This window comes from Tursiops truncatus, chromosome 1 (assembly GCF_011762595.2).
Source record: "Tursiops truncatus isolate mTurTru1 chromosome 1, mTurTru1.mat.Y, whole genome shotgun sequence".
Classification (NCBI taxonomy): domain Eukaryota; kingdom Metazoa; phylum Chordata; class Mammalia; order Artiodactyla; family Delphinidae; genus Tursiops; species Tursiops truncatus.
Window position 1 is genome coordinate 178,549,054 of NC_047034.1, and position 12,219 is coordinate 178,561,272.

Genomic DNA, 12,219 nt, shown 5'->3' on the forward strand with positions numbered 1-12,219 from the left:
GAAGGTGCACATGGATCACAGAACAACCTGGGCCTTCGTGCCATAACGCTCTGTAAGCTCTATAAATCGGCTCGTCGTGACTCTTCCGTCTTGGCTGACAAACGACCAAATGGGCTCTGCTCACTCTGAGCGCCAGGGAAACGCCAGCCCGGGAATGGCCTCCAGGTGCGGGCAGGGATGATTCTCTCGGGCCAGCTGCCTTCCAGCACATGTCATCCGGGACGCAGCGGGCCTCTGGCAGCAGCTTCTGAAGCTGAGGAGGCCTCTGGTCGCTGGGACAAGCTGTGCCTGTGTTCTTCATCCTCTACCAGCCTCCACCCCTACCCCCAGCTTCTCCAGCCCAGGTCCTTCCCTTTCTACTGGAAAGCAGTCAGTAGGTGGGGTACAGCAGAAAAATTACCATGGAAGTCAGCTGGGCTTTAGAACTCCCAGCAACCCAGCAGGGAGCCGGACCCGTGCCGAGTGTTTGCTGCCTCTTAGGGGATTCTCCAGGGTTCCCAGGAGAACGGGCGAGGACTGGCTTTCCGGCTTTCCGGGAGATCACTCCTGATGTCTGTCTATTTGGTGGTGGAGGATGGGCTGGGGTGGGCCCCTGCTCTGCAGGAACTCCTGTGCAATTCCCAGAGGGGAAGCAAAGTGCAGAAAACACTCGGCTTTGAACTGGGAGGCCTCTGGAAGGGAGCCGGGGGCGCGACGGCAATAATGCCAACTCGCTTGGGCAAAGTGGCTGAGTTTTCTGAGTAGGCAAATGCACCCCAGGCTGCAGGGGCCTCGAACAGGACAGGGAAGGAACAGCAGCCCTCAGTGATTTGTAAGGGCTGGGAAGGGGTTTCTTCAGAAGGAATTCAATCAGGGATCAACTAGGGTGGATCGGGGAGTGTGAGCTTCTCGCTCCTGAGTACAGAGAGTGGGGGACCTGGCATCTGGGCTGACGGTCCCAGGAAAGAAGCAGCACCGTTATGTATCATCTTCCAGAAGACAGTCAAGTCCTCAGAATGGATGGCGAGGCTGGGGTAGCAGAGGTGGAGGTTTTGGTTTTGGGTTGGTTTTTTTTAAAGATTTTTTTGACGTGGTCCATTTTTAAAGTCTTTATTGAATTTGTTACAGTATTGCTTCTGTTTTATGTGTTGGTTTTTTGGCCCCGAGGTATATGGGATCTTAGCTCCCCGACCAGGGATCGAACCGGCACCCCCTGCCTTGGAAGGCGAGGTCTTAACCGCTGGACCACAGGGAAGCCCCAGGCTGAGGGGTCTTAACAGCACCCTCAGCCTCTCCAGTGTATTCGATCTTCGCATAAAGATCCGAAAGAGATCCACATTCACTGGAGCTGAAACACAGGGTGGCTTCCAGAAAACACAGGATATTGGCTCTGTCTGCTAAATAAGTTCTTTCAAATAACTTTTTTTCTCTCCTTTTCAAACTGCCAGTATGTAAGAGTCGTTCAGAATTGATCCCCAGAGAAGGCTCTGTCCAATAAACCTTCCCTCTAGCTCACATCCCAGGAAGCTTCAGAACAAGCCACCGCTTCAGCAATTCAGTCTCCGTATATTTTATTTTTAGAATAATTTCTGGCCACCAGTCCTTAGGTCTCCAATCTGATTTGGTTTCTGTACATGGATTTTTCTTAGTGTTGGTGGAAAATATATTTAATTTCAAATTTCTTTTCTTTGGCCGCACCGTGCGGCATGTGGGATCTTAGCTCCCTGACCAGGGATCAAACCCGTGCCCCCTGCAGAGGAGGCATGGAGTCTTAACCATTGGACCGCCAGGGAAGTCCCTCATTTCAAATTTCTGCAAACTAAAATATTCAATGTAAACGTCAGAGCATGTGTGGGCCATCCATTCCCCCTCCCCGCGACGCACGCACCGGCTTTGAGATGGACGTGTGTGCCCTTGGACGGTGTTCTCAGATGTTTCCATTTACAGAGCCCCATCCAAACAGCGGGGGAAGCTGGCATCTGGTTTTCTTCCCTGCACCACTTTCTGTTTCCAGACAGTTGTTGGAAATGTGCCTCTAGAGTTCCAACTAAGAAGCCGAATTTAGGTGACAACCAAAAACGTCTCATGCTGATGACGCCAATGGAACGGATCCAGGCTGGCTGCCCTGTCCACACTGGTCATCCAAGTGTTCCGTGATAAAAATAACTTACTTTTCCCTCGTTCCCTGGTCTCCCCTGCTGCCAAAGTTGCTGTTTCTCAGGGCAGGCTGACCTCAGCTAGGCAGAATCAGATGGACTGAATTTATACTCACGGAGCAAGTCTCACAGTGACAATCACAGCCATGCTGGACACTTATAGTAATAAGAACAGGAGTAGCAGCTCCAGCTTCTATTCCCCAAGGGCCAATTCAGCGAAAAGCCCTGCCCTAAACGCTACACCCACAGCCGACAGTCCCGAGGGCACCTTTGTCCTCGGGACCAAAGGAGGAAACTGAGGCTCAGGAAGCCCGGTTAACTCGCCTGAGGTCTCACTGCTCGTGAATAGGAAACTGGGATTTTCACTCCAGCCTATCCTCTCTCCACTCAGCCCCTAGAGCCCCCCAGATCTCTAACTTGTAGACTGTCAGACATATTGGGGGTCACCCTTCCCACTCTGAGCCTAACATACTTTGAGACTTGAGAGCCCATCTCTAGCCTGGTGGTGCCAGAAATCTTCACCCCGTGGAGAAAAACGTTGGCTACCAAAATGCTGCCATGATATCATGATCACTTTCATTACCCATCGGCACTTCTCAGCAGGACAGCAGCATCTCCACTCTGAACAGGTGTAATTCCAGCCAAAGAGAAGAGCTTGGACACCACGGCCATGGCCACAACTTACTACAGATCTCTGTTTGGCCTTTTCAAATGCTGCAAACAGCTGCAGACCCCTGTGACTATCTTCAGGGACCACCCAGATCCCCAGATCTGGAAGCGCTGCTCTAGCAGTTTTAAAGCATGAAGGCACACTTTGGCACACGTGTCCCTACCCCCGGGCTGTCTCCTCTACCCGATGCCCCTCTGTGCTTGGCCCACTCCTGCTCACCCTTCAGGACTCCAATCACTGCTGGTCTCCCAGGGAGGTCTCCCCTGCCCTCCCAAGACTCACCACCCCCTTATCACTCAGGCGATGGGTGCCCTGAGGGCAGAGACCAGGTGGCATCAGTCCTTGGAGCCCAGCACAATGCTCGGGATGCGGTAGGCTCCATCAGCACAGTGGCGGAGGCATCAGAAAGAGCCACATGTGAGAACACATGATAGAGGAGCAGCTCTTTCCTGGCCTTTCTGCTGTGAATAGAGGACACATGTGGCCTGTGAATTTGTAAAAGGTTTAGAGATGTACATGGTCACCTGCATCACGAGTATCCTGCTGGTCCCAATTTTGCATCGTAGGAATCTCGGCCATCAGCGGCGCTTGGAACAAAGGATGCATAACTGTCGTAGCTTCCAGGCGCTATAGTCAGCACGTGTCATCGTGGAGCTGCCTGATCCTGTCGGGACCCTACTTTCACTCCAAAAGGAGGCCTGTGAGTCTCTGCTTTAGTAAAAAGAGATGGGGCAGATCTGGCCACCGGTTCACTTGAGCACAGGTTTCCCTTCCTGTGATGTTTAGGTTAGAGCGCTCCCTTGCACCAAATAAAATAGCTCAGCTGTTCATAAACCATAGTATTTGTGGTCTGTATTTCAGAAAGAAAAAAAGGCTTTGGGTGTCTGTTTAGAAGAGCTGCCATGAGACGGGCAGGGCACTGGTGATGCCTGCTAATGGCTTGGAGAGAACCACGGATGATCCTTGAGTCACAAGTCAATAAAACCACTGGCTAGAACGCTCCCACAAAGGTGACACCACGGCCAGGGTCAGCCCACACATCACAGAGCTTCCCAAGTCAGCATAATGCACCACGGAACCGGGTGTGAATTGAGACTTGGCCGGAAAGTTGCTCCACACTCTCCCCTCCGGGATGTAATTACCTGACAAGGTTCTGTCTGTCTTCTCTCAAATTAAAAGAAAACAAAGAATAGGAAATTGGCCCTTGCTGATCCTCACGACCCATTTTCTCATCAGCAGCTGTGCCGACAGGGGCAGGGGTTACGTGGAAGTGAGCTGCCGGGTGCACACATGGCTCTCTCTGTCCAGTTCAGGCTGGACAGCTCCTCCTGGGACTTATGGCCATTGGGGCCACCTGGCCAGAAGGAGCCTTGGGATGGTGAGTCACCACCAGAGGCCACCAGAACACTGTGGGGGAGCCTTGAGGAGTAATGCGTTTCCAAGAGAGCTGTGGGACTTGTGTCTTCCCCCACATGTGGGACTGGAAAGCTGAGCTCCACTCCGTCAAGCCATCCCTCCTTGGACAAGTTCTCCGATTCTCTAGGAAGGAGGACCCAACATCAGGGAGATCAGTGAGGCCAGGAAGCAGCATTAAGCCAAGACCTGAGAATACATGAATTAGGGGAAAAGGAGAGGGAGTGTTCAGGCAGAAGAACAACATGTGCAAAGGCCCTGTGGTGGGCAGGCACGTAGTGAGCACAAGGAGCTCAAGGAGCATGTGGATCTCGGGGACAGAAACAGCATATGGCACAGGATGAGGCTAGAGGGACCATAAGAACGGCCAACAGCAACCAAGGGCTTACTCTGCAGACAACATGCCCATCAGCGTCTTGCCAGTGTTGACTTGTGAGTTTCCTACTACAATCCCTTTTTACAGACAACAACAGCAAATGCTGAAATAGCCTTTCTATGTGTCAGGGCTGATCTAGGACCACTATCTGTGATCGACTCACCCAATCCTCACAGAAGACGAGAAAACTGTAACACGGAAGGGGGAATGGGGACTCAACCCAAGCAGGCTGGCTCCAGAGTCCCTGTTTCCAACCAGATAGTTCCAAGTCCCCTTCTGAGAACTAGGGGCAGGGGACCCATGGAGTTTTCACTGTGGAAAGACCCTCAGTACGGAGGATGGGTTGGGGGTGAGAGCTGACACAGGTGGACCACTTGGAAGAATGATGCTAAGTCCAGGTGGTGGCAGCTTGGGCTAGTGTGACGGCCAAGGAGATGGTGGGAAAGGGATGGATTTGTCAGCTTCGGGATGTAAACGGATTGGAGTTTATCTGGATAAGGGGCTGACGGGGGTGAAAGGTCAATAACTCCTCCCGGTTCTTGGCTTGCATAACCGGATGGAAGGTGTGCCTTTCCTGGAAATAGAGGCATGTGAAGACGAAGGTCATGGGTCTGGTTTGGACTTGCTGAGTCCAACAGGAGATGTCAAAGGGGCAGTTGACTAACCTATCGGGAGCCCAGAGAAAAGGTCTGGGGAGGGGGGTGGGATACAGAAGTGCAAGTCACCTGCCAGCAGGTGCTGATGGAGGGCTAGGCATGGATGACATGGCCTTAGAGAAAGTGGAGATCAGGAAGGGAAGGTCTCCATCCAAACTTTGAGGAGCGCCGTACCCCAGAACAACAGCCATCCATTCGAATCAGGACTGCAAGACGTATTCAAGGACCCGAGAAACCACTCACCACAGAGCATTAAGTAGAAAAGCTGAGGCAAAGCACACGTGGATGTCTGAGTCAGGATGGCAGTGTATGTAGTGTACCTTGTGTGGAGGGGAGGGGAGGGGAGGAAAAGACATAAAAACACTAAAAGTGCTGTCGGGGGATAGGATTAGAGATGATTTATTTTCTTGTTTGTTCTTCTTGTGCTCTTCTATATAATCATCTATTCAACAAATATTTGAGTACCCTGATTTACTTAACTGGTTCCTTATTGTCGGAGAGTTAGGCTTTCCCAAATTCCCTCTATTATCAACACTGCTGTAACGAACACCATCAATCAGAAATCTCGTGGACACGTGCCATATTTCTGTCCTGCTCAAAAACTTCACTGGCTCCCTATGGCCCAAGGCAACAAAACCAAATGTCTCTGTACCCCAGGATACCTACACGCCGGCCTGACCTTCCTTTCCTGTACTTCCTTCTTTATTTACTCAGCCTTCAAGCAGAGTCGCTCTCAAGGCTCAGACCAAAACCTGAACAAAGAGGAGTGGTGAGATGGAGATCACCAGACCTCTGGGTCAAGGACGCCAAGAAAAAGGAGGTTCAAGGAGGGTGGGATGAGCCGTTACCAAAAGCTGGGCTGAGGGATGAAGAGCTTTCCGTTGAGTAGAATAGAGATCGCTGGTCATTGCTGGCCTAGCAGTTCTGATGTGGGGGCAAGTATCAGAGAGGCAGGAGTCTCAGGGAACCAGAAGGAGGTTTTTGGGGGTCGAGAGAAGGTGGGATTCGGGTACAAGGGCAAGAGCTATGGGACGTGCAGAGCAGAGCGGCCTCAGAGAGACTGCAGAGCCAGAAATACGCTGTGTCAGGAGGCGAAGGGTGTTGGGACTGTAGGATCCTTGGAAAAGTACTCCAAACAATTACCATCTGGCGTTCCTCTCCAGTGTGCTGGTGTTTTTACTGTGCTCTGAGCCAGAGAATTCACAAGAAATAAGCCTCCCGAAAAGCCCCTTCTCGTAATCATGGGGCAATTGCCTCGATTGCAAAGTGAAGGGCTGCCCGGGATGCCTGCAAGGCTTTTCTGCTCCTAGACGCTCCTCTGGAATAGCTGTGTCTCTTGTTAAACCAATCATTTCTCAGGAAAACACAGAGGGCTCCAGACCTGGAGAAATGCTCATTCCTGGCACAGTTGGCAAGGAGGACAGATTGGTTCTCATCTGTTCTACAAAGTAGGAACTTGGGTGGAGACGCATCAAACACGCGTACACATTTCTTTGTTACTCCTTCCACGAACAACAACAACAACAAAAACTACACGGGTTTAGATTTTGCAGTGACAATTTAAAAGCCGCTTAACACCCCATGCAATTCAACCTGACAAACTGGATGGACAGCGATATTAAAATATTTCATTAGATGCTCTTTATGCCAAAATTAAGCTGCCGCAATTGTATTGATATTCACAGTCTGCATTAATCTAAAGCTATTTCGATACTTTCTCTAACTTATCGTGATTAGTTCTTTCACTTAAGAACACGCTCATTTTCAAGTTCTTGATTGTTCTCCTACGTTGCTGCTTTGACTTCTCTTCCCCAGAATACTTAATTCGCAGGGATTCCTACTCAAGGGGATGGAATCCAATCTTTCAGGGCATTTACTTACCTAGGAATAAGATTTCACCCTTGTTTCTCCATGGGGCGGACCAGGCCTTTGACACATTAACTGCAAAGCACTTCAATTTATTAAATATATATCTACAACCTTGAAGCCCAGAAGGCCATTTTTTTAAAGAGATTCCTGAATTGGTTTGCAAGATTAATATTCTGCCTAGTTATAAATTTAAAAGTTACGAGTCTGTGTTTTAAAAACTGAACTAATGTCTTTAATATAATTTCTGCTGCCAGCAGGGGGCTAGAAATAGAGGAGCCCTGTGTTCAGACGAAAACACGGCTGATTGGGGGATGTGAAGAGAGAATACCTCCATGTTTGCCAGTACTAATAATTTTTTACTGGAAAGTTCATCAATGGAATCATTGATTCTGTGTTTTTAGAGAATTTGGCCCTTTAATTCAAAACAAATGGGTCACATTTTGCATTCTTGTTTATGAATATTTGTTTTTGCTTTTCAGCAGTCCTCTCCTCATTTGACTTTAATAATAATAATTTTTAAAAAGGGTACAAGTTACAGTGCCAATTTCTTTCTCCAAGATGCACCATGCCATTGTAGTATCAATTACTCAGGCAATTTCAATCCATCCAGACAATCATGTCATTAGCCCATGGAGAATCTTCCGAAATAATTTACATAGAAACTGCCTTTACATGCTAAATGAAAAACGTGCAGCCATCGTCAGTGGAATTTGAATTACAATCCCGCCACAAGCAGGTTGGTTTTATTCGTGCTATTTACTAAACAGGAAGAAGGTGATGCAGTAAATTACAAAGCAATTACCTGAGCAGTTACTGCAAGCCTGTGCGACCCAGCAATTAGGATGCCTCCTCCCTAAGAAGAGCTTGCCCCTGATCCCTCTTCTCGACACCCACCTGGCACCATGAGCCCACCCTTCCTCCGTGTGCTGCCACCAGGAGTCTAGAGCCGGGCTGCTGCTGCAGAAGCCCCCTCATAACGTCAGTCTTTGCTGAACCCAGTACTTTGGTCGTTAGGACTGGAGGGTCTTATCGTATAAGCAGGGGGATTGGGAACCATTCCAGCACTCCCTCGAATGAACCAAGGGGAAGCTATTTACATGACTCCTTCAGTTTCCTTCCTGGTGGGGACCATTCAGAAAACCAGACAGCTTCCACTGACCGGCCGGCCAGACAGGGTGGAAGAAATTAGCATGAGGCCAGGCACCCAGGTGGGCAAGAGGCATGGCTATGTTGAGGCTGGGAAGATCATGGTCACTGGTTTTGGGTTTTTTGTTTTTGTTTTAAGGCCAGGAATTTCTGACATTTACAGGAATGAAAGCAGCCAGGGAGGGCTGAGTGGCCTTTATAGGTGCTGCAAGGTTTCTGCAGCAACCAAGGGCTCCTCTCCCGATGCAGGGCACGTCCTGCCCTCTGGGCCTGCCTCGCATGGCACAAAGGGCGCTCCCTGCCCTCCCTTCTTAGCTGTGGGGCTCTGGGATGATAAGGATCCTGCTGGGCCTGTCCTTTCTCTCTGGGCCTGGGCTCTGCTTCAGTAATGGAGGCTGTGGTTCAGCCTTCCTCCCATTCCTGAGAACAGAGGTAGGGAGGACCTGCTCCTACCGTGGCCGGGCATGTTAGCCTGCAGGCTCCACGGCGTCCCAGAGCCCCGCGCTGAGGGCTTTGGAAGTACCGAAAACAGATGCTGGAAGAGAAAGCCTGGCCCACAGCACGGGAAGATGGGGGTGGAGGCCAGGAGGTTATCTCTGCAGAAACCTGAGCGTTTTGTTTATGATGTTCTGACAATGCTCAGAGCCACTCGGAGCAGCTGCTCCGCGTACCAAGCTGCTTGACATTCTGCCTGGAAGGTAGCTGCGGCTCTGGAAGGATGACTTGTGTGACATATGACAGCTTTCGGGGCTGCCGGTCCCCCGGCTTCTCTGCTCTAAGACCCAAGCCATCTGTAGCCTCTCAGCTCTGATGCTGGGGCCCAGAATGGTGAAACAGAAGAGGGAGAAAGAAAGTAAGCAAAACAGAAAAGGAAGAGAGGAAGGAAAAAAGGAGGAGCCAGCCCACCTGCTTTGAAGAATGAAAAAAGAAGTCCCTCCTATTTGAATCCTCATTCCGCCCCAGTCAGTCCTCCATACAGCAGCCTAAGCGATGTTTTTAAAACAATAAAATGATGCTCTTCACTTACATAAAACCTCCCAATTGTTCCCGCTGCTCCAGTGCTAAATTCAAAGGCCTTAACACAGCCCCTGAGGCTCTGCTGGCTCAGTTTCCAGCCTTTCTCATCACTGCCCCTTCAAGCTCTGCGTTCCAAGTGCACCAACTGGCCTTCAAGCCTGACCTCCGGCTCCCATCCTTCCACGTGCCTCAGGGCCTTTGCACATGTTCTCCCTCTGAAGGAATGCTTCTCCCCTTCTCATTGCCCTCCCCACCCCGCTCAATGGCAATCGCAGTGAAATGTCACTTCCTCAGAGTTGCCCTCACTGATCCTCAGATCAGATCAGATCCTCCTGCTATAAGATCTTAGAGTTCCTCCACTTTTCCTTTACAGCCTTAATCACAATTAGGTGACGAAATTATGTCTCCTCTACCAGACCGGAAGCTCCATGGGGGCAGGGACCTTATCCGCTATCTACTCTGCTGGCCCTTGAAAGGTGCTCAATAAATATCTCTGGAATGAATGACTGGATGAACGAACTCCAAAGCCTGGGCTATTAGGAAAAGGAAGACTTACAAGTTAAAGTCAAATCCATGACTGGAGTTAGAGAACAGGTCTGCGCTGGGGAGTTAGGACGTCTTGCATATGAATCATGCTCTGCTGCTCACTAGCTGAGCAATCCTGGCAACTGTTCACCTCTCTGAGCCTCAGTTTCTCATCAGTGAAACATCCCAGAGTTCTTGTGAGATTAAGATAAGGTACGAAAAGCACTTAGCATAATCAATGGTAGCTTCCATTATTCCTTTTATTGTTGTTGTAGTTTTTATCATTATTAAATGGCCGAATGGCAGGTTGGAAACCTCACTCCAAAAACTGAGTCCACACTGAGGGTGGACTCTTTCTTTCCTCTCTGTGAGCTAGAAGCATTACACACACCCATAGTGATGTGCAACAAATAATTTTTGCTTCACAAAAGGTTTCATCCATTACTAAGTTAATAATACTAGGCACAGACTGTGTGCCCTGCCCTATGCCAAGTCCTGAGGGATGGGACCCGTTTGTTAAGCAGCAGGATCTCAAAAATTTTGGTGCATTTGAAATTAACACAATCTTTCTAAAGGACGATCTAGCCACATGTATCAAATTTGTAAGTAGACACAAATTTGACCCAGCATTACTATTCCATTTCTAGGAATATACTCAAGAAAGCAATTGTATAAGTATAAAAAGCCTGCCTCATAGTAGTCCTTAAATATTCGTTGAATGAATCCTGAATATATGATTATATGGTTAATATCCTTTGTTATTTTAAGACAGTGAATTGCACTGATTGATCTTCAAATGTTAAACCAAGCTTGCATACCAGCAATTAACCCCATTGATCATGGTGTATTGTCCTTTTTACATACAACTGCATTCATTTGCTAATACTCTATTACGGATTTGTATGTACATCTATGTTCATGAGAGATATTGGTCTATAGTTTTCTTGTAATGTCTTTGTCTAGTTTTGGTGTCAGAGTAATATTGGTCTCGTAAAATTAACCAGGAAGTGTTCCACCCTCCTATAATGTTTGGTAAGATTAGCATTATTTTTGTCCTTAAATGTTTAATAGAACTCACTATGAAGGAGTTTTCTTTATGGGAAGTTTTTTTTTTTTTTTTTTTTTTTTGCGGTACGCAGGCCTCTCACTGTTGTGGCCTCTCTCATTGCAGAGCACAGGCTCCGGTCGCACAGGCCCAGCGGCCATGGCTCACGGGCCCAGCCACTCTGCGGCATGTGGGATCTTCCCGGACCGGGGCATGAAACCATGTCCCCTGCATCGGCAGGCGGACTCTCAACCACTGCGCCACCAGGGAAGCCCAATCCTTCTAAATTTGATGAGACTTGTTTTACAGCATAACACAAGACCTAGATTAGTAAGTGTTCTATGTGCAGTTGAAAGGAGGTATATTCTTCTATTGTTGGGTATTTTGTTTCAAAACTGTCAATTAGATCAAGTTGGTTGATAGCATTATTCAAGTTTTCCACATCCTTACTGATTTCCTATCTGTTTTGCTCATCACTGAGAAAGGAATGTTGATGTGTCCCACTACAACTGTGAATTTATTTATTCCTCCTTTCGGTTCTGTCACTTTGGCATGTGTTTTGAAGCTGTGTAATTAGGTGCACATACATTTAGAACTGTTACGTCTTCTGGATGGACTGACCTTTTATTATAAAATGTCTCTCCTTATTTTTTAGTAATAGTCCTTGTCCAGAAGTCTACTTTGCTTGGAAATACAATCATTTTCACTTTCTTATGGTTAGTGTTTGCACGCTATATCTTTTTTCTACCTTTTTGCTTCTAATCTATCTGTGCCTTTATTATTAAAGTGTTTCTTGTAGAAAGCATATAGTTGGGTTTTGCTTTTTGTGTCCACTCGGATAATCTCTAGCTTTTCAATGGAATGTTTTAGCCAATTATGATAGATGTTTGGGTTTATCTCTATCATCTATTTGTTTTCTATTGTTTTCTATTCGTCCTGTTTCTTTCTTTTATTTTGAGTATTCCACTTTATCTCCACTACTGGGTTGCTGACTATTTCTCTTAGTTTTTAGTGGTTGCTCTAGGATTTGCAGTATATATATATATATATTTTTTTTTTAACTTGCATGACTTTAATATGAAATATTTAAAATAATACATGAATTAAATTTATGAGTTGTACTTAAATGCTTGGGGAAATTTAATATCTTAAATTTAGAAACAAGTTGAGTATTAATTAACAATCACTAGGTTTGTAAGTAGATTTACTTTTTTTTTTTTTTTAACATCTTTATTGGGGTATAATTGCTTTACAATGGTGTGTTAGTTTCTGCTTTATAACAAAGTGAATCAGTTATACATATACATATGTTCCCATATCTCTTCCCTCTTGCGTCTCCCTCCCTCCCACCCTCCCTATCCCACCCC